Source organism: Lissotriton helveticus, chromosome 12 (assembly GCF_964261635.1).
Source record: "Lissotriton helveticus chromosome 12, aLisHel1.1, whole genome shotgun sequence".
In the NCBI taxonomy this organism is placed as follows: Eukaryota; Metazoa; Chordata; class Amphibia; order Caudata; family Salamandridae; genus Lissotriton; species Lissotriton helveticus.
Window position 1 is genome coordinate 840,314,144 of NC_136073.1, and position 24,729 is coordinate 840,338,872.

Genomic DNA, 24,729 nt, shown 5'->3' on the forward strand with positions numbered 1-24,729 from the left:
ATTTGTAAAAAAAGAAAGTGCCAGGGCTCTGATCAGGAGGTTTACTGCAACTTGCGCCATACATGTCCCCTGCCACAGCTGCCAGTGATAGGAGCAACACAATTACTAACCTTCGCACTCCTACGAGTGTAACAATTCTAACTATTGCAGGCCTCAAAGCTATAAGAATGGCTTGCAGGGCAGGTAATAGTCAATTATAATGTGTATTGAATTAATATATTTGTGCCGTTGTGGTCATTTCTAAATTAGCCAGACAGGGCCACCTTGTGGCAGACTGTCTCAAACACAGTGCTGACAAATAAGTAGGGTGCCGAGCACCGGAAACCAGCAGCTCAAATTAAGCACCTGCTTCTATATGACCCTCAATCATCTGCCCTGCTTTGAACTGCGTCAGTCTGTGGGTAACCCATACATAACTGTGGGGTTAGGTCACCAGTGGTGCATGTCAGCACCCACAGTATACTACCCAGTAACCCCGCCTGCCTCAGGACTCCAAGGAACACCCCAGAGCCCCTAGTGGCAAAGGTGAGAACTGGATCTTGACTCCTAAACATTTGGGTTTTAATCTGGGCATAGGCACTTGACCAAATAAATGTGCGATTGTGGCCAAAATAACTTGCTGCCCATTGCCTCAAATTATAAATATGGAATTTCTATAAGAATTAATTTAATGGTGGTGGGGCGCGTCAGGTCACTTGTAAGAGGGGATAATCTGTGTAAAGAGCAGGAGCTCTGGGACAGTGTATCAGAAAGCTACAAAACGTTGTGGTTACGACTCTTACTTGCGCGGGGACTGGACTGTATACAAGGGATGCACATTAGAGAGAGGTGCAGACGCAGTGTGTGATCGTGCGCCCTTTCCAGCAGCGGTAAAGCCGCAGATGCACAATCTGTCCGTTCACACTGTGCAACAGACAAGTATGTTTATCTGCAGTCAGACCTAGCATTTGCACAGAAAGCGCCGTGGGCCAAAGCAAGGTTGGGGCCTCCTCCCAGCTTGCGTTTTCAATTGTCTGAGTGTTGGAAAAATGGGAGGGGCGGGGGAAGATGAGGGGGCAGGAGTTAGGAGAGCTGGCAGAGAAAAACTAGGATGGGCGGACAAGAGGTTTACAAAGGCAGCTGAGCCCAAATGAATTTCATGGTGGTGGGGGGCATCAGGTCACTCGTTACGAGGGGCTAATCTGTGTAAAGAGCAGGAGTTTGGGCACAGTGTGTCGGGAAGCTACAAACAGTTGTGGTAACGACTCTCACATGCGAGGGGACTGGACTGTATACAAGGGATGCACAGTAGAGTGAGGTGCAGACACAGTGTGTGATCGTGTGCACTTTTACAGCAGCGGTAAAGCCGCAGATGCACAATCTGTCCGTTCACACTGTGCAACAGACAAGTGTGTGTACCTGCAGTCAGACCTAGCATTTGCACAGAAAGCACCGTGGGCGAAAGCAAGGTTGGCGCCTCCTCTCAGCTGCCGTTTTGAATTGTCTGAGTGTTGGAAAAATGGGAGGGACAGGGGGAAGGTGAGGGGGCAGGAGTTAGGAGAGCTGGCAGAGAAAAACTATGAAGGACGGACAAGAGATTTCCAACGGCTGCCGTACTCAAAGCTGTGCTCTTAAAGGGACGTCACGTATTAACCATAGCGAAGGAGAAGGTGTGCTGAAATGAACAAGGTATAATCAAAAGCTTACCTTTGAAGCCGTCCGCTGTTGGGAGCCGTCTAGCCGCGCAGCCAAGCTGTTTGTTTCTGAGCTATGCTGTCTGCATTTTTTTCTGTAATTTGGTTATTTTTCATGTTAATGGGTTTGCCGAAGACCGAAAAAAGAAAGCGCAGACACTTATTCATAGCAACCGGAAGTTCGGGAGCGTGAAGCCGGTCGTGGGGCGGGACTTCCGCCTTCTGCGTGAAGCCCGCATCCACGGAGTGCCAGAGAGCAGTATTGGTGACGCGGGGCTCCCATGCCTGAGGGAGAGCCCCGTGGTGGCTGCAGAAGGCAGGAGTGGCGGCGATGCGGTGAGTGGGGCTTAGTTGTAAGGGGGGCAGGGGTGTGTGTCTGTGTGTGTGTGCGCAGGAGGGGTAGGGGGCGGCGGCGTGTGTATGCGTGCGTGTCTGTGTGTGTGCGTGTCTGTATGTGTGTGTGCAGGGGGGGTTGGGGCGGCAGCGTGTGTATGTGTGCGCGCATGCGTGAGTGTGGCTGTGTATGATTGAGAGAGGCTGTGAATGGGAGGCAGGGGATGTGCAGGGCGCCGTGTGCGCCCTCGAGGACAAATCTGAGACAGCAGAGGCGCGTGGCCGAACGCTGTCTCAGATTCCCATGAAAGTGAAAACAATAGGTCTTTCGCTGACGCTCGACCTAAAAAGGCAGCTACACTTATTCATTATAAGCTATGGGGGCCTACCTTGGGGCTGTGTTTATAAGGGGAAGGGTGGCTGTGTGGCCTCTCTCACTGAGTCTCCAGTGGGGGCCAACAACAATTTGTATGTGGAGGGGGGCATGCGACCCCCCCCTAGCCATTAGAGGTCCTGGGAGCCCACCCCCGAGCCAGTCTTATTATTTATGGGGAGGAGGACTACTCGCCCTCCCTCCCCAAGCCATTAGAAGCCTCAGGGAGCGTACTCCCAGGGCCAATCTTAATATTTATGGGGAGAGGGTCGTACAGGTTCCTTCCTGGTGCCTCAAGACATTTCAGGGAGCCTGCCCCAGGCCAATATTAATTTTTATGGGGATGGGGGCTGTGTAGTACCCGCCCCAATTCTGAAATTGCCCAGGGAGCCCAACCCGGGCCGATTCCATTAAGGGAGGTGGGCCAAGTGGCCACCCTCCCTGAGCTATTAATGGCCCTGAGGACCCAATTCCCTATGGCCGGCTTACAGGCATTGTCCCAGGGTGCCCACCCCCGGAACATAGCAGTTTCACTGCCAGCAGCAGTGCAGGTAGGGAAACCTTTGTTTGCTCTTGCTTGGTGGGTGCATATTTGAATCTCCCGCCATGCGGGAACAAACACCAAGTCCTCTCCAGGGAGTTTAAAAAATGCTCTCACCTGATGAGGGCAGACTTTAGATCTGTTTCCCTTCCTGCAGTGATGTGGGCAGGGAAACAGATTTAAATATTGCTCCCACACTCAGGGAGCAGCATTATTAGCTGCTCCCGGCGGGCTGGAGCAATACCAGCTCCTGCTTGATGCGAGAAGCCCGCTGGGTCTGCCGGGGCCCCCAAAAAAAGGTTGGTGGGTGTCCTGAATGGGCACCACGGCACCCACATCTAAGGTGCTGAGCCCCGGGTTCTGAAATCAGCCTGAGCAAAGGTGCCGCGTGTCCCCACCTTCACAATTATACAGGGGCTGGGGATGCGGTCCCTGGGGTTGAAATCGGCCTGAGTATAGGGGTCCCCAGGGTCAAAATTACCCCGGGGAAGGAACCCTCATGCCCCCCTCCCCTAATATTAACGCAAGGCCCTGGGAATAGTTCCCCGCAGCTGAAATGGGCCCGGGGACCATTTCTGACCTCCGCCCCCTAAAAATGCTGCCAGGCCCCAGGGATTGGGCGCAGGAGGGGGGCCTGTGACCCCCATCCCCTGCTAATTGCTCATGGCCCTAGGTGATGGGGGGCCCCTACGCCTTAAAAGTGCACTGTGTCCCTGGGGATGGGGTCCCCAGGGCCGAAATTAGCACAAAGAGGGAGCCACATTAAAATTATGCCTGGCCCTGGGGGATCCCGGGGCCAAAATCATCCAGAGGAGGGGGGCCATGTGTGCCCCCTCCCTTTTATTCAAAGTGTGGTCCTGGGGAATGGAGTCCCCAGGAACTAACAAGGCTTTGGGAGGGGGCCTTACTCCCCCCTTCCCCTTTATTTAAATAAGTGGCCAGGAGGGAAGCCACACGGCCCACCCTCCCCTTAAGCTTAAAAAAAAACTGGCCCTATGGTCAACCCCCTATAGCTTGGGGTTGGCTGTTTGGTGGGGTTATTGGCTGCAGGGGCTGACCCTAGGTTAGGCCCTGCAGCCATCCGCCCCCCCCCCCGCTACACACAGCCAAAGGCTGTGCACTGTCAGGGTTGTATTTACGTATAATAATCAAGTATTAGTTTGCATTAAAAACACCCTAGCAAATTTACTGGGAAAAAAAAAGGATACATTTATGTTATAGTTGAATGTGATAAAATTATCTGTTCTTTTTTTCTTTTTTTTCAAGAAAACCTTAGACATTCACTGAAAAAAACTAAGATTAAAGTAACGTTATAGTTAAGTGAACATGTCAGTGATAACATTGACGTTTTGAACTGAAAATAAAAACCACTGAATTCACCAGTTATAGTTAGCAGCGCTAACTATAACTTGTGCCCTCGCCATGCACTGCTTATGATATTGCTCAAGACATAATTTATGACATCACTGATGATATCTCAAAATGCCTTCAATGATGACATCACTGATGACATTATCCAATGAGTGTGCTAGTTTGCTTTATAGTTTACATAGTGAGGGGTAAGTGTCATATGTCTTGTCTACCTTATTTTGTACAGCATGGGTCCAGCTAATGGGTGTGGTTACAAATCTCATCTGCTCCTAATGCACCATAGCTGTGTAGAGGTATTGACACGTTATACATCGGGGTATTCAAGAGTAAGTTATACACAAGCTACGGCCCGTATCCCCTTGGTTGATCACCTTGTGCTAAGATTGGAATCTTCAGCCACACCCCTTATCTGCGTATTAGCATACCGCCCCCCTCAACCTATGCCCAACTTTTCACCGCAGTTTGGCGACATGCTTTCTCAATTAATTATTAATAATTCTAATATTTTAATTGTAGGATATTTTAACTACTGTCCTTCTGATGAGAAGGAGAGTGCCTCTTCCACTATGTTTTCGGATCTCCTATCCGGTTTGAACTGTCGCCAACATATAAATGTCCCGACCCATATTAAGGGTCACATTTTGGACCAGGACATCTAATGTGGAGATTTCGGTTCCCCTTATTTCCCCTTGCCTATGGTCAGACCATTTTATAATTTCCTTCTCCCTCACTATTACTCCCTGTCCTAGTAGAGCCCTGGAGAGTAACTTCCGAGCCCGAAATTGGAACAGGGCTGACCTTGGTAAATTTGTTGACCTACTTAAAACTTTCCCTCCCCCTGCAGCTAACTCCATCGACACCCAAGCCTCAGCTCTTACGCTTTGGCTTGAATCAGCCAGTAATGCTGTTGCCCCATTTAAGTACACTAAACTTAAGCGTCTTCATGACGCACAAAAGTGGTTTACCGAAGATCTCAAAGCCTCTAAGCTCGAGCTCAGGCAGGCTGAGCGTCGTTGGCGGCAAGGCTATGCCGCGGACACTAAGTTGCGATATATGTCTCTGCTTAAAGAATATAAAACAGCGATTCTATCTGCTAAGACTCTTTATTTTTCACAAAAAAATGTCAACTCTACCACCAAAACCAAAGACATCTTCTCCATTGTGGAGGAGCTGTCACATCCAGATAGGGTCACTATTAAACCTCTCCCCTCCCAAACGCTTTGTGACTCCCTTAATCAGTTTTTTGTGGACAAGATTGTTAATATTAAAAAGAGCATTACTCCTGTTGGCGTGCCTCTCCCCCTTAGGCCCGACCTTCCCTTGCTATCCCCTAATCCGCAGCAACTTACTCAGATCCCCCCGATCTCGGGGGAGGAATTTTTAGCCTTTTTAAGTAAGGTCACTTCTGGGTCCCCTACGGACTGTTGTCCTCCCTTGATTCTTCGCGAGGCTTTCAAAGCTTGTCCGCTTCCCCCCTTAGGAGTTTTGAACACGTCCTTGTCCTCTGGTCTGGTCCCCTGTTCTTTTAAGGTTGCAGAGGTTGTGCCCATTTTGAAAAACCCCACAGCGGATCCTACGGTCATGACTAACTTTCGCCCCATCTCCCTTACCTCAGTAAAATTCTTGAGTCTCATGCTACTAACATTCTGAGCTCATTTATTGAACACTCTCAATATCTTGACTCCCAACAGGCCGGTTTTAGGCCCGCCCACTCTACGGAGTCGGTCATATTGTCAGTTATGTAGGAACTGCGGAGAGGGGCGGACTCTAACATCAGCCAGGTTTTGGTGCTCCTGGATTTGTCGGCCGCCTTTGACACGGTCGACCATGCTATTTTGATCGACCGTGTCAGGTAGGCTGGCATCCGGGGCACCGCTCTGGACTGGGTTCGCTCCTTTTTGACCAACCGCCATCAGGCGGTCCGGCTCTCTCAGTTTACCGATGACAGGGTCGGCTTAACATGCGGCGTCCCGCAGGGTTCCTCCTTATCCCCTCTTCTTTTTAATTTATACCTGACCCCCCTTATCCGGTCCTTGCGAGGCTATCATGTCACCGTGTTCAATTACGCGGATGACATCCAGTTGATTTTTAATATTGATGGCTCGGCGGAGTCCATTCTTGATTTCCAGTCTACTCTTTGCCACATCAGTGACTGGATGGGGGCTAATCACCTCAAGCTCAACCCCGACAAGACAGAATTGGTTCTTGTCGGGGGTGCGGCCAACCCATGGAAATCCACCTTTTGGCCCGTGAGCTTGGGTCTCCCCCCTAATCCAGTCGACTCAGCCAAAAGTCTGGGAGTCATCATCAGCAATGATCTTACGATGAAGCCTCAGATCAATGCTGTAGTTTTGTCTTGTTTTTTCCAGCTTCGTAAAGTCCGGAAAATTGCCCGTTTTTTGACCACTGAGGCCCTCACTCTAGTCCTGTTAGCTCTAGTCATCTCGAGGATTGACTATGCCAATTCTCTTTATGCAGGTATCCCGGACTATTTATTGAAGAGGTTGCAGCTCGTTCAAAACCAGGCTGCACGCCTCATCCACCATCAACCCAGGCACCAACACGTCAGTCCTCTGTTAAAGTCCCTTCACTGGCTCCCCGTGTCCGAACGGTGCAAATTCAAGTTAGGCTGCACCATCTTTAAGTCCCTCGCCAGTATGAGTCCTTTTTTCATTTCTTTACTACTACACCCTTATGTTCCCTCTCGTAACCTTCGTTGCTCCTACCTGGCCTTACTCAAGGTCCCGGCTTTTAAACGCAAGAAACATGGAGGATTAAGATTTTCGTTCCTTGCTCCTTCCTTTTGGAACTCACTCCCTTTAAGTAACAGATCTGTCTCTCCCTATGCTCGTTTTAGGTCCCTTCTCAAGACTCACCTGTTTTGTAGTGCCTTCCGCTAACGCCTTGTGTCTCGCGAACTGTTCTCTCCCTGCTGCTCGAGCGCCAAGAAACCGCTAGGTGTTAGTTGCGCTTTAAAAGTGATTTTTACATTACATTACATTACATTACATTACATTACAAGCTTTTGGGTTTGCAGAAAACTTTTTCAACTGGAGTTAGATTCTTCGTAGTAGAAACAAACTTTTTTAAGCAGCTTTGAGTTAAATAGACAGAATTGTGTCAGAATGAACATTTCTACATAACTTAGAAGACTGCACCAGGTACTAATCTATATACATGTGCTTGTTTTGCTTCAGTAGATGAGCTCTCTGTAAAGTTTTCATGACAGTTTAAAGGTGCAGGTAGTAGGATGTTTAGCACCTTCAGATCTTGGTTATTTTTAGTAAATAGTGTCTTTTTTAACAATGTTACATGGTGTGTACTCTGTGCTTAGTAGATTCTTTTAAATACTCTGTGGTGCATTTCTTATAAAAGTTTTACTATTTGCAAACAGCGTGGTATTAGGTAAACTCTCGACTCAGAGTAAACACTATTCAAGGTGCCCAGTACTCTACTGATAACAACTTCCTTTCTCAATGTAGGTTTGGTGGGTTAAAGGTGTTTGATATAGATAAAAGCTGTCCCTAGTAGTTGAAAGTGACATTCACTGTTTTCAGGAACTTGGATTTATCTGAACAGATATATACAGATTGAACACCATACTCAATGAGGGTTTCCTATGTATCTGTAATTGATTGTTAATGTGAATTATGCTACCTGTAAAGTATATTGCATTGTATTGTAATTGTATAGCGCTTACTACCCCTGATGAGGCGTCGACGCGCTTTTTCGGCGAGTAGCACGCTACTCCGGGACCCATAGAGGATTAGTGTTGAATTAGTATAGTGAAACATGCAAGTACATTTTAAGTGGTGGATAGGTTAGTCAGTTATTTGGATTTGGAATGATAGCAGAAGGATAGAGGAGGACAAAGGTTTGTATTTATATAGCGCTTGTTGACGCAAGCTATTCAGCAAGCCTATAAAGGATTAATGGTGAATTAATATGGTATGGTATAGTATAGGGTCAATGTTGTTTCCAAAAATCAAACAGAACCTGTTTGAACATAAGGACGCACTTTTCACATGCCCAATAAGGTGCTCTATAGCATTCTAAATAATTTTCAAAATGGTTTCAAAAAGAATTCACAAATAAAACATACATTCTCTGATTGTCAAACCTTCTCACTGTACTTTCAATAATCAATGTGATCAGTTTTTTACAACAACAAGTAGTAACCCAAGGTCTCTTAGGTTAAATATACAAAAACAAATCGTAGTCACAAAGGCAAAACAAAGTAGGAACAGTTCAAAACACTGTATTCTTGTGACCAAGAAATGAAAACATGAAATGAAAATAAACAAGAATACAGGTTGCCCCAATAGGAGAGATCACACGTGGAAGAGTTAACGCACACAGCCTCCGGCAGCTACAGCTCAGTATGCCCTTGTCACTCCCTTTGCAATCAGCCAAACGCGTTTCGAGCCTTGATTAGCTCTTGATCACTGGCATGCAACAGAAACGGAGGAAGCAGTGTTGTGCCAAATCGTCATGTTTATTCAATTAAGCACAGTCCCGCCCCAGTGGGCGACAGCAGTGATGCATTATGGTATTGGTAGTCTGCCTGCTTCAGGACTTGAATACCTAATGACCCCAGTGAGTGTTGCTCCCTCCGTGCACAATACAATCCAAGTGGTAAGTATGATTATTGGTAAAATCCAAGTGGTAGGCGAGAACTGGGGGCAGATGCTGTTCTGCTCGCCAATGTAATCCAGAGGTCAGGCCCCCTCCACTCCAACAGCGCCTACTGTAGCGGGCACTCAGAACCACTCGATGAGCCGCGGGACCTCTCCGCGGCTGGACCAGCCGCTAAACACAAAAAACACCAGGTTGCCCCAATAGGAGCGATCACACGTGGAAGAGTTAACGCACACAGCCTCCGGCAGCTGCAGCTCAGTATGCCCTCGTCACTCCTTTGCAATCAGCCAAACGCGTTTTGAGCCTTGATTAGCTCTTGATCACTGGCATGCAACAGAAACGGAGGAAGCAGTGTTGTGCCATATCGCCATCTTTATTCAATTAAGCACAGTCCCACCCCAGTGGGCGACAGCAGTGATGCATTATGGTATTGATAGTCCGTCTGCTTCAGGACTTGAATACCGAATGACCCCAGTGAGTGTTGCTCCCTCCGTGCACAATACAATCCAAGTGGTATGATTATTCGTAAAATCCAAGTGGTAGGCGAGAACTGGGGGCAGAGGCTGTTCTGCTCGCCAATGTAATCTGGAGGTCAGGCCCCCTCCACTCCAACAGCGCCTACTGTAGCGGGCACTCAGAACCGCTCGATGAGCAGCGGGACCTCTCCGCGGCTGGACCAGCCGCTAAACACGCCACAAGGGCGGGACTTGCCTTGCTGCGAGGAGGTCCCGCCGCTGAAGTTGGCGGATCTGCGGCGCTTTACATGCTGAGCGCCGTTGGAATCGAAGGGAGCCTGGCTGCTGGAGGATTATTGGCAGGCTCAGGAGCGGCACTCTCATCCCATGTGCACACTTGGGTATATATTTTGTGAACTCTCCTTGTGGCAAATCAGTACCCAATCGGGTTTTGGAAGGAACTGCGAGTCAGCAGCGATGGGCAAAACTACAGAGACCAGCATGCCCTGCTTTGCGACGCCCACAAGGGCGGGACTTTGTAATTAAATAAAATGATGTTCCACCTGAAAACTGCTTTTCCAGCATATCTGTGGGGGAGAGCCAGTGAACAAGAGCATTACATGCTCGAAACGCGTTTGGCAGACATACAGCATTAAGATGGATGGCTGGATTAAGGGTCTGCTGCCAGCGGTTGTGTGGGTGATCCCTTCTTTGTGTGACCTCCTCATTTTGGGCAACTCGTTTTTTATATATATATATATATATTGCTCCAGTATTAGGGGTGTCTTTCATAGATTCACATGCTTGAATATTCTCCGTCGTCAAAGTGGGAGTCCCACGGTAAATAAAATGGCAATAAATGCTAATATATATATATATATATATATATATATATATATATATATATATATATATATATATATATATATATATATATATATATATATATATATATATATATACATAAACATAATACCATAAAAAAAAGGAAATACACTGAAATCCTCTAAAAACCATTCCTACATAGGAATGCAAGGCAAAGAGAAAAAACCATTTGTAACACATTAGTGTCATTATGTTAGTCCAAACTGCAGCCAATCAGGCGCCAGCACCCTCTAGAACCTTCTCCTCAGAAGCTCAAGCCCTCAGATTTTCTACCGCACGTCGTGTGAAGGGAGTCTCCCTGAGCTCTGCTCAGTTTTCTTCTCTAAATCTCTACTTCCAGCAATTTCTTCAGCATGTCAAGTAAGAAGTCTTTATTTAGACCCTGCTCTTCTTGTGGGAAGCTGCGCCTCTTTGAGAAGGACCCCCACCAGAAGTGTATTTATTGTTTATATCTTGATCATGTGGCTGCCAACTGCAAGTACTGTAGAACTTTTTCCACTAAAACTTTGAAGGACAGGGAAGGCCGTCTTCTCCTTTGGCTGCAGCGTCTTAAGGACAAGGACTCTGTGGTGTCCGACGCAGAAAGTTTACATTCTGGTTTCTCTTCAGCAGCCTCAAAACGTGATAGTGTTCATGAGGTTCCTTCTCCTTTCCTCAAGAAACCTAAATTGGCTGTGCCTGTGGCTCCTGTGATGTCTTCTGCCACTCCTACCACCTCTACGCCCACGAGACCTGGCTCTCAGGCGTCTGTGGCTACTTCATGAGATGTTTTCACACATCTTCAAGTTCCACCGTCGACGGGAGCGTCGACGAGCGCTCCGACGACGAGAGCGGCATTGCCTGCATTTTCGACGACTACGCTGACTACCACATCAGCATTTTCATCATTAACGCCGGTTTCGCCGACAGCCTCGACGTCGACGAGGGTTTCATCGTCGTCTACACCTGTCCCGTCGACGATTCCCATCTCGTCGACGAAGAAAAGTGAGTCCTCGTCGACGAAAGGCCCGAAGACATCGTCGTCGTCGTTGACGACGCCGTCGACTAAAGCCTCGTCGATGAAGCCACCGTCGACCAAGGTTCCGTCGACGAAGAAGATCTCGTCGACGAAGACAGTCCCGTCGACGAAGACAGGCCCGTCGACGAAGACAGGCCCGTCGACGAAGACTCCGTCTACGGAGTCGATACCAGCATCGACGGTCGCCCCGTCGACAACTAAAGCTCCAGTGGATCGCCCGTCGACGGCGTTACCGTCGACGACCACTCCGTCGACGAAGATTTCTTCAAAATTACTATTACCAAAATCGGCCTCGTCAACGCTACAGACGACGGCTCCGTCGACGGCGGAACCAAATTCGTTTGCGTCATTACCGTTAGTGCCATTGAAGACTGCCAAATCTTCACACCCTCGCACTACGGTACCCTGTCAACAAATCTCTCATCCGGAGCCTCAACCACCATCTCCAATGTTTGCAACTAGTACGGAGCATGACACTGATTCGGAGCAGGAAGAGGACACGTTTGGGGCAGCACGTAGTCCCTCTGACTTGATAATTAAATGTCAAGACACAGATTCTGATGATGGCAATGGCCCAGAATTTCAACAAGAAGAACAGTTCACTCCAGCTCCTGTGGCTACTATTCCTTTGGCCTTGATATCTAATCTCCAACATATGCTGGACGATTATAATCGCCGTTTTCCTGCAACACCGCAGACTACACCTGCGCTGTCTCCCGCTCCTGTGGCACTACCTCCACCTGCATTGCCGTCTATCGTACCACCTGCACCTTCTCGGATTCATCGGTCTATAAGCATCCATACCACTATATACCCGTGGGATGCGGATGAGGAGGAGGCGGATGCGGAACGTGAGGAAGGTGAAGTCCCTGACAACACGGATGATGAGGCAGGCGACCAGGATATGGCCGAATGGGATGATTATCGGGCGCAGACGCCCTCTCCTCAAGCTGGTACCTCGAGTGAGTCTCCACCAGTAGATATCGCCAGCTTCCATCTTTTAATGGATAAAGCGGCTCAACGTTTCAAACTCCCCCGTTCCCAACGTGAAGAGGATTGTTTTCTATATGATTTTAAGGACAAACCTTTCAAGCAGGTGCACACAATCCCTATAATTGAATTTGTATGGAAAGAGGGTATTAAACTGATGAATGCTCCGAACTCCTTACCTGCTCAAATTCCGCGCCTTGAGAAGAAGTACAAGGCCCCTACAGGTTCTCCAGCTTGCCTGATTTCTCATCCCAAACCGGATTCTGTCGTGACTCAGGCAGCACAACGTAGAGCACGTAATCCGGCGTCCCAAATCACAGCCCCTCCGGATAGAGAGGGTCGACGCTTGGATGCAATTGGCCGCAAGTTCTCGACCATGGCCTCCACATCTGTCCGAGCAGCTAATGCTTTGGCCATTTTGGGTCGTTATGACCGGCAGATGTGGTCAGACATTGCAGATTACATGGCACTCATCCCTGATGCTTCCAAGGCTGATGCACAGCAGATTCTCCGCGATGGACAAAGAGCAGCGGAAGAAATCATCAATTATGCAGTGGATATTGCAAACACAGGTTTCCACCTCCTGGCAAGTGCGGCTGCACTTCGTCGTCAAGGTTGGCTAAAGTACACCTCCTTCCGGCAGGAAGTCCAAGCCAGAATACTGGATGTGCCATACGATGGAGAATCGTTATTCGGATCCCATATTGATGATGCCCTTGAATCCATCGAGAAGGACACCGATACGGCGAAGTCCTTAGGCACGCTACAATTTCGTAAGCAGTCCTTTCGAGGTGCGCGCGGACGCGGCACTTCTTCCAACTTTCGAGGTGGTCAGCAATACCGTTCATACAATCAGAGCGGCCAACGTTACACGCCCAATCAACAGTCTCGCCAACAACCCGCCAAAACATTCAGAGGAAAGTCGTCCTATCGTGGCGCAAATCAGAAACGCCAATGACTTTTGCCGCTCTCAACGTGTTGGAGGACGAATCTCTCTGTTTTATTCCCAGTGGTCCTCGATCACCTCGGACCGCTGGGTTTTGGACATTGTCAAACGGGGACATACCCTGGAGTTCACAGAGATTCCTCCTTGCACCCCACCTCGTGGCCCACCACCTCCACATCTCGAGGAGCTTTACCATCAGGTCCGTCTTCTTGTGTTAAAAGGGGCAGTCGAAGTGGTCCCAAAACATCTAAGAGGGAAGGGTTTTTACTCTTGTTTTTTCCTCATACTCAAGAAGAACGGAGATTGGCGACCCATTCTGGATCTGAGGGCTCTCAACCAGTTCCTAAAGTCTCAATCATTCCGTATGCTGACGCTACTGGAGGTCCTGCGTCTTCTGTCCAGCGAGGATTTTATGACCACCATAGATCTTCAAGACGCTTACTTTCACGTCCCCATCCTCGCACAACATCGCCAGTACCTACGTTTCACAGTGGGAACCATGCATTTTCAGTTCAAAGTTCTAACCTTCGGACTGCGTTCAGCTCCTCGTGTGTTCCCGAAGGTACTGGCCCCGGTGGTGGCTCACCTGCGTCTACAAGGAGTACAGATCTTTCCTTATCTAGACGATTGCCTTCTCAAGTCTCAATGCCACCATCAACTGAGTCGGGACACGCACCTTTGCCAGCAGGTGTTTCAGTCTCTGGGGTTGACCATCAATGTCGAGAAGTCACAGTTTGCACCCCTGCAGACCAGGTCCTTCCTGGGAGCGATCCTAGACACGCAGCTCTCAAAAGCATTGTCTCTCACGAGCGGCGTCTAAAGATACTTCGTCTGGTCGCACTCATTCGGCGAAAACAGTTCATTTCTGTTCGGACGTTAAAGTCATTCTTGGGAATGGCTTCGTCATGTATCGCACTGATCCCAAATTGCAGGTTGCGCACCCGTCCTATTCAGGAAGAACTGGACTTACAGTGGCGTCAGGTCTCCGGGTCCTTCAACGACCTAGTTGCCGTCACAGCCCGCATGAAGATGAGCCTGTGTTGGTGGGCGCAGCCCGCGAATCTGAAACTAGGTGTGTCCTTCCTCGATCACGTTCCGGACCTGACGCTGACGACGGACGCCTCCCTGGAGGGGTGGGGCGCTCATCTCCAGGGCCTCTCCATCAAGGGCAAGTGGTCGCCGACGCAGCGCACGTGGCATATCAACAGGCTAGAATTGATGGCGCTCTTTCTAGCTCTCAAGTCCTTCCTCCTAGTTGTTCACGGGGAATCAGTGCTAATCCAAACGGACAACACCACCAGTATGCACTACGTGAACAAACAGGGCGGAACCAGGTCTCCTCTTCTGTCCCGCTTGGCCCAGTCAATCTGGGATTGGGCTCTTCGTCATTGCATCACCTTGACGGCTGCCACCTTCCGGGGGTGTCAAACCTTCTGGCAGACTCTTTAAGCAGATCCACGTCCTCAACACACGAATGGGAACTGCACCAACCGACTCTGGATCATGTGTTCCGCCAATGGGGTCACCCAGATCTGGATCTCTTTGCAACACCGGAGAATCGGAAATGCCCGTCTTATGCAAGTTGGCATCCCCACCCAGGATCCTGCGGGAATGCCCTTTTGATCAACTGGTGCGATCTATTCGCTTACGCTTTTCCACCGCTCCCATTAATACAGCGAGTACTGTGGAAGATGCGGAGGCAGCCGTGCCACATTCTGTTGATCGCACCTCGTTGGCCCAGACAGGCATGGTTTACGGAACTTCTTCTGATGTCCCAGTGCGAGCCCATTCCTCTACGTCCTCGTCCAGACCTCCTAACTATGGACAAGGGCCTAGTGTGTCATCCAGATCCCTCAACGCTTCAATGGTGGGCATGGAACCTGAGTACCTTGAGTTCGCGGACTTGAACATATCCCAGGAGTGCAGAGACATTCTAGCTCATGCTAGAGCTCCATCTACCATTAAGACTTACAAACTTAAATGGAAGCGGTTCTGTCATTGGTGCGTTTCAGCCAATATACATCCCATCCATTCCACTCCTGAACAGCTCCTTCCATTCTTTCTGAGCCTCGTTCAGTCAGGACTTTCTCATGCTACACTGAGAGTTTTCTTAGCTGCAATATCTCGTTTCCGACATGATGGCTCTTCATCCCTCTGTTCCTCACGAGTTATACATCAATTTTTCAAAGGGCTTTTCCGCAAGTTTCCACCTGTGCGTCGCCCTCCGCCAGCTTGGCAGCTCAATGTGGTATTAGCTCAACTTATGAAGTCACCATTTGAGCCTATCCATAAGGCCGATATAAAATTCATCACCTGGAAGGTTGCACTTCTTCTGGCCTTGACCTCATCTCGTCGCGTGAGCGACCTTCACGCTTTTACGGTCAAGCCTCCTTATCTACAGTTCAAACCTAATGGAGTGGCACTGCGTACCAACCCTTCTTTCTTACCTAAAGTGCCTACGGATTTTCATTTGAATGAGCCTGTGTTCCTAAAGACTTTCTTTCCGGACCCTAAATCTCTGGCGGAGCAGCGCCTACATTCATTAGACATCAAGCGATGTCTTAAATTTTATATTGCAAGAACTGCTTTTTTCCGCAAGTCCGACCAATTATTCATTGCATACGGACGACTGCGCAGAGGTCATCCAGTTTCCAAGCCGACAATTGCCAGGTGGCTTTCCTCAGCCATTGCCTTCTGCCACCAACAAGCGGGCAGACCATTGCAGTCTTCAGTGAGGGCTCATTCTACGAGGGCGATGTCTTCATCCACCGCCTTGTTTGCTGGTGTGCCACTTCATCAGATTTGCCGCGCAGCGACATGGTCCAGCAGGCACACCTTCACCAAACATTACTGTTTTGATGCCATCAATGAGGCGGATACCGCAGTGGGGCAGGCAGTGCTTCGCCATCTTTTTCAGTAAGGTGAGCCTCTGTTCCCTCCTCCTTATTATTTCCTGTGATTGCTCTGATGTTATATGACTGTATTATTTTTATTATAGTACTGTCTTGATATATGCTTCTTATGCTTAGCAATCTCAGTTCTAGGAGGTTACTGCTTTCTATTCTATTCAAGCATGTGAATCTATGAAAGACACCCCTAATACTGGAGAAGAACAATTGTTACTTACCTGTAAACAGGTGGTTCTCCAGTATTGGTGTCTTTCATAGATTCACATGAGACCCACCCTCCTCCCCTCAGAGGCTCTTTTCTCCTCATGCGCTCTTAGTTACTTTGTGCTACGAAAATCTGAGGGCTTGAGCTTCTGAGGAGAAGGTTCTAGAGGGTGCTGGCGCCTGATTGGCTGCAGTTTGGACTAACATAATGACACTAATGTGTTACAAATGTTTTTTTCTCTTTGCCTTGCATTCCTATGTAGGAATAGTTTTTAGAGGATTTCAGTGTATTTCCTTTCTTTTCTGGTATTATGTTTATGTATATATATATATTTAGCATTTATTGCTATTTTATTTACCGTGGGACTCCCACTTCGACGACGGGGAATATTCAAGCATGTGAATCTATGAAAGACACCAATACTGGAGAACCACCTGTTTACAGGTAAGTAACAATTGTTCATATATATATATATATATATATATATATATATATATATATATATATATATATATACATACATATATATACATACATACATATATATATACACACACACTACATAACAGGTAACTGTATATGTTTTAATACTGTCATGAGGAAGTTCTAGTGACATCATAAACCATGAGGCCGAAGGAGTTTATTTCATGTTACCCTTGTGTATTTTTATATTGTGTTTGGGTTTTTGGGGGGGGGGGGGTTAGCTTGAAAAATCAGTTTTCTTCAAAGTGCTGCTTACCATAGCACTACTTTGAATTAGAATGTTTAGGTGATGTTTACTTTTCGAAAATAAATTGTTGATAAAGGGCAATAATAGGAGCCCACATATTTATGTGATCTGTGTCTGCAGTACTTATGGCGTAGTTGTGGATTTACAGCATTAGCAACCTAATGTGCAGATTCTACAGAAAATGTTATTTCTAGCTTAAATGGATAAATAAATAATAGTGCCAGAGTAGGAACTGGACAGTATGAGGTTTTTGGCACATCATTTACATAACCATGCCACATAATTTAGGTAATCTAGTTGCATATTCCTAGAAGCTCTGACAATTATAAAGTGCAGCAGAGCAGTTTGGAGGCAGCCATTATGACAATGATACCCATGTTTCTCTTATTTCGCGATCTCCTGTTATTAAACAGCATTTTGTGCAATAAAAATACCCAAACATCTGGGGTGGGGTGTGTATATTTATATATATATATATATATCTCACTCTACAAGTCTCTCTCTCTCTCTATATATATATATATATACTAGCAGCCCGCCCCGGCTTTGCCCGGGGCAGAAGGGGGCTGGGGGCAGCATTTTTTAGCCTCTGTGCCCCCCCCGACATTGCCCAGACCGCATCCGCATCCCTCCCGCCTCGACATTGGCGACATTGGCCATACCGCCTCCCGCCCGCCCCGACATTGGCCATACCGCATACCGCCTACCGCCTCCCGCCTCCCGCCTTGCGCCTCCCGCCCGCCTGCCTTTTCCTTACCTGAGCCGCCACTCCTCGCCGCAAGTCCACTCCTCGCCGCAAGTCACCGCTCCTCCCCGCATATCGTCATACCTGAGCCACCACTCCTCGCCGCAAGTCCACTCCTCGGCGCAAGTCACCGCTCCTCCCCGCATATCGTCATTACGTTACGTGTAGGTCGCGATCAGCGCTACGTCGCGGCCGGCGCTTGTTTTAGGGAACTACTTTGTTTACAAATTTTAATTTTTTAATTTACGTTTTTTTTAAATTTAATGTCGCCTATGTCCATCTACACACCCTGACATTTTTCATAGATGTATCGGGTGTGTAGATTGGCGCTGTGGTTACCGAGTTTACCTTGCCAAAAGGTGCAAGTTCTCTCTTTATAATAGTAGTATAGATATATATGTGTGTGTGTGGAGAGTGACAGGTACACGCCTACATTGACGCCAAATAATGACAGTATTATCAAAGGAGTCTGCCCATTTCTCACCCTGCTGCAACACCATAGACTCTACTTGGCCTCAATTTGTGTCCTTATCTTTATCTTAAAATGTAGTGGACTTCTTTAAAAGCTTGTTCATGATTGGAATTATAAAGTCTCTGTAGTATCCCATGTGTTCCCTTTCCCTTATGTCTTAGCTGGTGTCTGGAGTGGTGAAAGCCAATGATGTAATAGAACAGTGGTGTGGCGTGGAAGCTATGGGAGGATGGAACCCTGAGAGGCCCCACCAGCTTTTGCTGTAACCGAAGAGCCTTATCATGAAATAAGGAGCTTACCTCCTACCGGAGTGGTTCTAGACTCTTGTAAGAAGGCCCTGCCTTCTAACTTCAGCAGGCACATGACCCCTATTTCTTGTGAGTAATACACAAGAAAACCGCCTTGCACAATAGTAGTCCTAAACAAACAAAAACCCCAAACACTCTTTTCTGATATTGCTAGCAGCACGTAGCCAGCCCTGTTCAGTTTTGGCGCCAAGTTAGAGCGCAGAAGAGGCCGAAACGCGTTGATGAGTCACGGTGAAGAGCGCTGCAGCAAGGCTTTGACCTTCGAGCGTGCCATTGAGCACTACAGGGCAGCGGGTTTCATGCTCTGGGCTTGGAACGCTGTATCACGCTGAGTGAAAAGTTTCCTGCTCTTTGCATCAGCTTCCCGCCCATTCGTCAGTCGCTGCTCACAGGCATTGCCTGGACTGGGCCATCGTTGCATCAGCTGCACCGAGGCGGCTCGTGCCCGCGCTCGCGTGCACGCCCCCCTCCACGCCCTGGCACCGGAATGTACCCGCGCCTCACCATCACGAGTGCGGGTGACGAGGAGAAGGGGCGTGCGTGGGCGGAGCTCCGGAACGCGGCTTCAAAGAAAGTTTCGGTTTGTACACGAGTTCAAGAACTTGCTTTTTGGAAACAAAATGTGCAGCTTTCTGTTACGTGATATCGAAAGACGCCACTCGACTCCGCCCAACTGTGCACAGAAACGGAGCGACTCACTGACTTACTATGAGACACGTCGAACCTTACCACACTGAGTCATTTCGGAGCCAGTATTCCACCTGATATAGATTACGGTGACAAAGTAATTATATAGGCCACATTACTGTCCACCATGTTCTGCCCACGTTGCCCTTCTAGGCCGAGATCTGCAAACCAGCACTGATCCTGTTGTTCATGGAGCGGACCATACAGGATTGCCTGGCACAGCCACCTCAAAGTGGGGAACACAAGCAATGCCAGACTGCTTTTAGCCCAGTTGGACCCTATCAGTAGGCTGCAGCTTGAGTCCTGTGGCACAGTGGGCACGGGACCCATGCCTTGGTATATTTGTCTCACTTACAGCGTTAACTGCAACAAACAACAAGCTGATGAATGTAATGCTTTTATTAATCTCAGCCCCTGGTGATCGATCGATCGATCATCAAGTCCATCGTTTTTCACCCATATGCCCCTCTAGACAGAGGCCTGCCTTATCAGCAAATCAGTACTGACCCTTCTCCTTCTGAGAACAGTCCATCTCAAACTCCCAAGCTTGTCACCTCAACCGCAACCCCTGACCTGTATGGCTTTATTAGGCTTTGTCGGTGAGGCATAGCTTGGATCCTGTCTCACAGCAGGGCCAGTCTGGGCATATCCCAGGCCACTTGAGTCATCACATCAAAAACACAAAAGGTGAAGTGAGGAATGCTTGCAAATGGTATAAACCATTAGCAATCACTTTGGGTGACATTTCAGCCCTTGGTGTTTTGCCCATTGTGGCACTCTAGCAAGAGACCCATCTAATGTAAATTAGTACTGACACTTGCTTCATGGAACATTCCATCCATAACTGCTTGGTAAGCCCCCCCAGAGGGGAAACATCTATTACCACGCATCCATTACAACGCTGTATGTTACATAGCCGTTTTGACTACGCAAGTCGTTACATCGACTTGCACTGGAGGGCGCTCTAGACTAAGAAATAGTGTAATTTACTATTCCAACACCTTCCCTAGTGTACGTAGACTGGAGTTGAAATAGTAATTCACACTGTCCCTAAGTCCAGCACCCTCCAGCGAAAGTCGATGTAATTACTTATGTTGTCAAAACCGCGATGTAACATATCGCGTTGTAATAAAACACATTTTATCATCATACATCCAGCTGCGCAAGTCAAATTTTGTTAGGCCTTGTCAGTGAGGTATATCAGATCCTATCTCATAGTGGTCAAGGGACCCTGGTCTGGGCATGCTCTTGACCACTTAGAGTGTCATATTGAACACCAAAAGGTGTTGAAAGGAATAGCTACAAATGATCTAAACACTGGCACTTTCTGTGGGTAGCATTAAAGACCATCTTTTTTCACCCACTGTGCCACTCTCGACAGAGACCACCTAATGTAGATCAGTAGTGACCATGCTCCTCATGGGAACATTCCATCTCGAACTGCCAGGCCAGGCATGATAAAATTGAAGAAGCTTGAACACGTTTATCAAGGATAGCCCCTTCAAGATGGACACTCTCCGAAGGATTATTATTTTAATCTCAGAAGGGCACATCATGTGTACAGTAGACTTAATGGATCCTTAAGTATGAGTTCCTATTGCTCAGGAGCACCAGAAGTTCCTAAGGTTGTGCATTCAGAACACTGCCAGTTTCAAGTTCTCGCCTTCAGGTTAAGATCGGGTCTGACGGTATTCACAAAGATGGGTTTCCCTCTTGTTACTTTTCTACAACTACAGGGAACCCAAATATTCCCAAAACTTGGGGATTGGTTGAATCAGGCAGCTTTAAATGAGAATTTATTTTGATTGCTGGAGGTTATGAGATAAATGCTGAACCGGGATGGGTTTCTCCTCATTCTTCCATAAGACTAATTGACCCCTTCAAGCAACCTAATATTTGTTGGAGCAAGGTTGAAGGTTCAAGGTAGACATTGACAGTGTTTCTCCTGGAGGACAATCTGACTTTGCACGTATGTAATCAATCTGCTAGCTTTCCAGAAAGCTCAAGCTCAAAAGTGGTTGAAAGTCCAAGGGCACATGGCATTGTGTGTCCTCACGGTTCAGTGGACAAGGTTGCCCCTCCCCCTCGTCTCATCCTTTAGCATCTTTAAAAGAATGGATGTAATGGTGTTAGTGACAGAAAAGATCAGGTGTCACCTTCAGCGAAGGATATGTCCCAAAAACTTTCACAAGGAGTAGAACTGCATCTCGTTTGACCAGAAATGTTAACAACAAAAGACAAGTCAATTAGTAGGGGAGCAACAATGACATCTCTGACAGTTCATGCCAAATGGTCCAAGATTGAGGCAAACATATCTTCAGATTGAAGAGAACTAACGGCTGTCCGCAGAACTATGTGCCATTTTCAGAATCATCTTCATCAATGGAATGTTTTGGTGAGATTGAGGATATTTGACAATATTGTAACTATCGCTCACATAAACCATCAAGGCAGAACTCTGTTCTTCACATCAAGGGCATAGAGCGTGGGAAAGCATACAGGCGTAGTCGGATATTTTGAATGTCACTGGAAATGTCTCTTCCCAAAACAATCTTCCCAAAAGGTGTGCAAAAATGTGGTACCCCTTATCTGGAACACTTTGCCTTCAAGACCAATTCCCTGCTTACCAGGTTTTGATCATGTTTCCTGGAGTCGGAAGCATGGTGGTGAGTGGATGAACTTCAACCCAACTGGCCAAGAAAACTCTTATTTTCCTTCTCTTCCTTTTAATCCTGAAAGTGCTTCTAAAGGGTCAGAAGGAAAGGCAGAAGTCGTTGTAGTGATTCCTTACTGGCCACACAGGCCGTGGTGCTAACTGCTCAAGTGGTTTGCTCACCTTGGATGATTACTCTTGTTCTGTCTCCTGTGCAACCATCTATCTTTTCCTCCTGATTCGGTAGAACAATTCAGGGCTCAATGAATCAGTCATCATTGAAGTCCTATTTTAAGCATTAGTCTTATTTTTCAAAATAGTGGGCCTCACACTCACTGTCTCCAACTGACTGCCCTGTTTCTTCTATTTTGAAGTTTGTGTTGAATAGCCTTCACAACAATCTGCTGCTTTCCACAGTGAGAGCTCTGTGCTTTGCTGTTAAGGCCTTTTGTGAGTTTGATCTCACCTTCAGAGAGCCCAATTGTTTGGTCGCACATCTGTTTGAGTTTTTTCTTTCTTGTCCACTCTTTTTATCTAGAGCAACTCCTTGGGATCATGCTTTGGGTACTTTGAGTATTAACAACATTCTTCCTTTCGATCAGGACGCTTGGAATCACACTTGGGCACCATTTTGAAATAGGATGTATTTTAGTAAAAATATAGTGTATTTTTGGGGCACTTGAGTCATCTTTGAAAAAACCCTCAGGTCATACAAAGTAATAGTATGGCAGACCATGCCGTCATGATCGGTTCACGAGCCCTAAAAGCAATCGACGTAATTTAACATCTGCTTTCACAGGTTACCTTTTGTTTCCTCCTCTCAATAATAATAAAAAAAAGCATGGCGTTGGTGTGGAAGTTGCTTAGCTTCCTACCCTCTGACCAAAAATGCTGCGTAGCAAAAGGAAGGACTTGTTTCGCACTGCGCATCTACGCCGATGTATATGAGTGGTAGGCAAAGTACTCCTGTAATCAGTAAGTGCTCTTATTCTTTGCTTGCAGGTCTAGGAGTTTTGTTAATATTCTTTTTTATTACTAGATGTCCTAAAAACAGTTGTTCCTACACTTTCCTCAAATAGCTTATTCCTCAATATAGGAGGGTAAGAATGAGGTTTACAATACAAATCGCACCAGCCCGGTTGTGTTTATCACATACATCTTGTTTCCATGATGTTATGAGGATACCTTATGCATGAGTGTGATGCACACATTTCTATACTAGGATTGTGATTTCAACCTTTACCAATCGAGCACGTTTTAAAAATGGATGCATTACTGTCATGAGTCGTAACACATTTGATCTTGTTTGATGTTTATTTCATTTTATTTGTCATTTCTGTTTTTTTATTAATGCAAAAATAATTGATGGACAGGATGTTAAACAATGCCAAACATTCACCCCAGTACAAAGATCTGGGCCTAAATCCATCGTTCTTTTGCTCCCCATGCCATTCCAGTTTGAACCCAGCCATATGCAAATCAGTCTTGACCCTGCTCCCCGTGAGAACAGTCCAGTCCGAAATGCCAGGCCAGGTCCTCCCTGGGCTGGAAACAATCATCCTGGAACCGATTTTGAGGTATTACTAAGCCAGGCTAGCTTGAATCCAGTGGCATGGAAAGCATGGGACCCAGGTCTGGGCATACCCGCCCAAACTTGGGTGGTGTAGTGATCAAAAGAACAATGGATTTAACCCAGATCTATTGACTGGGGGTTACTGATTCATTCAGCATTCCGTCCATCATTTGTTGCCCCAGCAAATTTTTTTTAATTAGGTCACTAGAACTAACATACAACCCACTCACAGGGACAGTAAATAGGAGAGACAACCAATTCTTTGATGTTCTTCATAGAGGTGGGGATCACTTATTTCACACCATTAGGTTAGGGTCTCAATCCGAAGAGAGGGTTAGGTACTTAACACTAGGTCCTGATGAAATGGCTTTGACCCTTAGGGACGGAAGAGGCATATAACATGTTGACTACAGTTTAATCAAATTCTACTATACCATTTACCAAGGAATGACTTCTTAAAAGAGAACTCTAGGAACATTATTTCCTGTGGATTCTCAATTCTGTTTTTAATCTCCACATAGATCCTCTATTTAATTTTTTTAAAAGACAGTGAGGGATCTTTAGTTAATTGTAGTCCCCGTACACCAATCTTCTAATTCAGTTGCTGGTATTCCTTAACACACGTAGGTTGCATATTTACAACCCCACTTGGAGAAAAAAGGTCTCCAGCAAAGAGCCCACTTGAGAGATCCATTATGCATTGCAGCACCGGCCCAACAAGGAGCAAGAGCCGGTGATGAAGCATGCATCCTTTGTGGAAAATTGAATTTTGCCTTGTTATATGTGCCTACGTGTTCCCCACCCTATGTTATATGTGCATGATCGATATGCATGTATCCCCCTATGATCGATTAAAGACGCAATTATAGTTGTGTCCAACTCTAGTATGCCAGTATCCAGTTCTCATGAAAGCAACGAGTATTAGGCCGATGTTGCCACGTTTTACAGTGTGCACGTTAATTCATTGAATTGTCCCCGTTTCTAGGCCTCAAAAGGGCCCGGACACCAGATTCAAGCTCCAGTCTCCTGAACCCACTCCGAGGAGCGATACAGCCCCCACCTGCATCCCTGACCCTTCACTTACTTCCTGCCAAGCAGCGCGGTGCCCGGCCTGGCTCTGCCTGCCTGTCTGCCAAGAGTATGTTATGCTTCTAGTTATCAGTCCAGCTCTCCTTCTTCACATTCCTAAGCTACTGAACCGCATAAACAGTTTCAGCTATAGTC